Source organism: Coregonus clupeaformis, unplaced genomic scaffold (assembly GCF_020615455.1).
Source record: "Coregonus clupeaformis isolate EN_2021a unplaced genomic scaffold, ASM2061545v1 scaf0039, whole genome shotgun sequence".
NCBI classification, from domain to species: domain Eukaryota; kingdom Metazoa; phylum Chordata; class Actinopteri; order Salmoniformes; family Salmonidae; genus Coregonus; species Coregonus clupeaformis.
Genome location: NW_025533494.1, coordinates 230,228 through 234,704, shown reverse-complemented (window position 1 = coordinate 234,704; position 4,477 = coordinate 230,228). Strand labels below are relative to the sequence as shown.

General features: G+C 41.6%; 1 long non-coding RNA gene across 2 annotated transcripts; it reads left to right on the top strand.

The window, feature by feature from the left end:
• The first annotated feature begins 567 nt into the window (after positions 1–567).
• On the top strand, positions 568–4,210 carry LOC121548703. Of its 2 annotated transcripts, none has more exons than XR_006658094.1 (3): positions 568–686; positions 1,816–1,911; positions 2,072–4,210. It is a non-coding gene; the product is annotated as an uncharacterized LOC121548703 (long non-coding RNA). The 2 variants fall into 2 exon arrangements; XR_006658095.1 differs by having other exon boundaries at positions 568–1,434.
• Positions 4,211–4,477: the final 267 nt, after the last annotated feature.

Genomic DNA, 4,477 nt, shown 5'->3' with positions numbered 1-4,477 from the left:
CCTGGAGCTGGTACTTGGTTGCAGAGCTTTTGGCCAAGATAACTCCGACAAATGCTTCCTGTAGCCCTCAATGAACTTTCTGAACCTTTCTACTGGCAATTTTAGCTTCAAGACGGCAGCAATTTGAAAAAGTAGATTGTGCTTCATTGGCACATTGAACCATGTCGTGCGGCGCAATTTAAAAACTCTGTGGATAATGCTAAAACAATGATGTCATATCTGAATTCTGCTATATTTATGCACGTGAGCAGAGGTGTAGTCCAGGGTATACGCTGGTATACGGCGTATACCTACTTATTTTTCAGTCAGCATTGCGTATACCCACTTCTAAATCCCCCCTGATGCGCATCATTCAGTAATATCTGTGAGTCAGATTGCCTATTTTCTTCCTCGGGGATAGTGAAGCCATGACCCACCCTCCTCTGCCTCTAATTGGCTGGTACTCGCTGCTTTCACTGATTAGATTGGTTAACTTTAGGCATGAGGACTGATGAGCCAATCAGAGGCAGAGTAGGGCGGGTCATGCCGAGGAAAATATCGCTAATACCTCAGGTGCCAGTGAAAAAAAAAAAAACTCAGGTGCCGGTGCCACTTGACTACGATAACGGCAGCAGACCAAACAACGGATGAAGAAAGGACACAAGCGGCGGTGTGCCACCCCAGTTGATGGAAGACATCATTCTGAGGTAAGTTTTAAGGTGGTTTCCAAATGAATCATTATTTTAAACTACTGGCAAATTGCCAGTGACTGCACATTTAGAGGAGAAGAGATGTTGCCGCCAATAGTTAGTGCGAGTCGGCTAACGTTATGAAGCTAGCTACGTAGATTGGGATAATGTGGGGAAACCGGGGCATTGTTGGTTTTCAGTAAGTGTTTAATCAACCCAGTTCATAAGAATTTCATACCAGACTGATGAAACTGATTATCTCAATGTTTATGAAGCTTGTTTATTATTGTAAAGGTCTAAATTATAACGTTAGCCAAGTTACTAAGCCCTAAATTATAACATTAGCCAAGTTACTTAGCCCTAACTAACCTATATGATCTAGTTTAATTGCATAGTAGCTAAGCTGGTAGTTGATTTTTAAGTAAGTTAAAACACAAGAATGGGGACAAATAGTTTAAGATTCAGCCTAAAACAATATTGAGGTCTAATCAGGCTGTCTTATTTTGTATAGGGACAGGTAACCATGAAAAGGAAGGGAGATATTGCAGACTTTTTTTGTAAAGAGGCACAAATCAGGCCCAGATCAGGCCCAGGCAGACCCCACCCCTAAAACCAGCAGCCCTGGCAGCTCTCAACCGGGAGCTAGCCAGGCAAGTCAGTGTGAGCATAGAGAAGGATCCAGTCTACCACCACCAGGTCAGAACACACAGGCAGTAAATTGCATCTCCAGTTTATTGAAAAGTGAAGCCTCACACTGTAACAAAAGGTGATTTTGACAGATTAAGCCTCATTTTGAATTTCTGTGTGATGTTATTTATTTTATTGCCCTTCTATTTATTTTGTCTGTATCCATGTTTGTTTTTTACAATGCTACTGTTATATAACATTTTGTGTTAAATTTGTTGTTTTTTGTTAAATAAACTCTCCCAAGTATTTCACTCACTAATCTCCTGTATGCTTCAGCTTCACTTGCTGAAAATATTTCCACTTGGTTATGCAGATTGTTAATGTAAAGAGGGGGACCCATGTCTTGCTGATGACTATTGTGATCACAGTAGTGTGTGTGTGTGTGTGTGTGTGTGTGTGTGTAAGTGTGTGAGAGAGAGAGAGCAGGGAGATGCATAATTAGTTTTGTTGTTGTCTGTAGACATCAATAATGACTGGCCAGACCTGTGGAGTGCTAAACAAACAGAAGACTTCAAATCCAAGAACCCCTGGTTGGGATCCAAAAACAAAAAATTGGGTAAGTTTAGGTAGATTGCTAGTTTGGGTAACTTCTGAAACAGTGGGCACAGATAACTTTGTGTGTGTGTGTGTGTGTGTGTGTGTGTGTGTGTAAAGGACCATGCACACGTACAGCTGTGGATACAGGAGTAGTTACATTGTTTGTTTATGCTTCGCAGGATGTCTGGTCTGTAGCAGTGTGAACTCCATTGGGATCGACAAGGAGCAAGGACAAGGTGTATCGCTCTCAAGAGAATGGATGAACTTTGAAATTCAAGTGTCTGGCCAGGGAAGTAGAACAACAAGTTTGTCAATCTTGAGAAATAAGGTGAGGAAACATGCGTTGTCCAAGGCCCACACTCAGGCTGTGAAGGTGGCAGAGCAACAGAAAGAAGCTGCCATTGAGAATGCAGTGGAGACTATGACTGAGTCCTACATGAAGGAAACTGAAGCTGTGTTTCGAACAGCCTACCATCTGGCCAAAAAGAACCGACCCTTTTCTGACCATGAGAGCCTCATTGAGCTGCAGGAACTGAATGGTGTAAAAATGGGCTCAATACTTCATTCACGTTACAGTGCAACACAAATAATACAACATGTTGCTAGTGAGATGCAGAGCAAAATCATCAGTAGCATTATAGCATCATCCAGTAAGTTAGCTGTCCTAATTGACGAGGCATCTTCTTTAAGTCACAAAGCTGTCATGACAGTTTCTATTAAAGCATCAATTCAAGAAGAAAGCCCTGAGTTCATATTCCTGGAACTTGTTGAACTGGAAAATCAGAGAGCAGATGGCATATTACAGGCGTTACTCACCTGTTTAACTAATGCTGGCTTTACAGAAGAGTGGCTTCATGAAAACTGGGTAACATTTGTATCTGATGGAGCCAGTGTCATGCTAGGAAAGAAGTCAGGAGTAGCAACCAGACTGACTTTGAGATTCCCAAAGCTTTTTGTATGGCACTGCATGAACCATAGACTTGAACTTGCTGTGTCAGATGCAGTTGATGAGGTAAACTCTGTCAATCACTTTAAAACTTTTATCCAGAAGCTATACTCTCTGTATAGTGTGTCAAACAAAATGAACGTGAACTTGTTAATGCAGCAGCTGAAGTAGGCTCACAACTTCTTCGCATTGGCAGAATCTTGGATGTACGCTGGGTGGCCAGTAGCTTTCGGACTGTTCGTGCTGTTTGGACATCCCTGGGAGCTCTTGTGCAGCACTTTAAAAATGCTTGCAGTGATGAGATGAGGTCCACCAAAGAGAGGCAGATGTACAGAGGTTTGTTAGACCGTGTTCAAAGTCCAGAATTCATTTGTGACCTTGGCCTCATGTACGACACTCTCCATGAACTAAGTCTCCTGTCACAGGAGCTTCAGTCTCGTTCTATAACGCTCCTCAGAGCAGAGCATCTGCTGAAACGCTCAATCAGAGTGATCCAGTCATTCAAAGAGAGTCCAGGTGAGAAATATAGTGAGGCTTTAGAAGCAAAACAGACTGGGGAGTATCGGTCTATAGCCCTGAAAACAAATGCAAAGCTGAAGTCTATCAATCCAGGCCAGTTCTTACAAAGCCTTGTGAACAATCTGGAGAAACGCTTGTCTTTTGAAGATGAGACCATCATGGACCTCAGCATCCTTGATCAGAGTAAGTGGCCATCAAAGCCCAGCATCCGCCATGGTGAAGAACAAGTTAAGCGACTGTGCAAGCGATTTAACTTGTGCACAGACCAAGCACTGAATGGGATGCGGGACCTACTGGAAGAGCCCAGTAGTGAGCCCAAGGACCTAAAACCACTTATGAACTGTATGAAAACATTCCCTGTCGGTACAGCAGAGTGTGAGAGGAATTTTAGCCTTATGAACAATATAAGCTCAGACAAGAGGGCTGTCCTTCTGATCTCAAACATATCAAACTTGATGATGATTAATATCAACGGCCCACCAACTTCCAAGTTTGATCCTAGAAAATATACAAGGACCTGGTTGAAGAGCCATCGTGCTGCCTCTTCGGTGCGTTCTAGACAGTGCAGTGTGAAAGCTCCTGCAGAAAGCAAATTTGTCTGGAATATACTGTAGTATGAGCAAAGGTCAGAAACCCAGTGCTGGGTTGAGAGAGTATATCACTGTTGATGTGTTGTTAATGCATATATTTTTGTTAATTGTTAACTAAATATTGTTGTAACATATTTTGTTGAATGATTTACCGGTAAATGAACATGTTCAAAACAAAGCATATAGCAATATGAACAAGGATGCATTGTCACCTTCAGATTTGAAGTATTTTATTTAAATAAATGTGCAAAAAATAATCGAAACACCATTTCCTGTTTGCCTCATGATAAATACATTTTACATTCATCCAGGCTGCTCTTGTGACCAGTAGTAACTACAAACTGCTCCTAATCAAGTCATGATCATTTTATAATAGTGTGCAAGTAGAAATTACATATTTTTGGGTAAACTAAATCATAGTCTTACATGTCACTGTTTCTAAAACAGGGCTTTTTTCTGGACTACTTAAAAAAAAAAAAGGTGAATACTGAGAGTATACCCACTTCTCCAGGGACCACTACACCACTGCA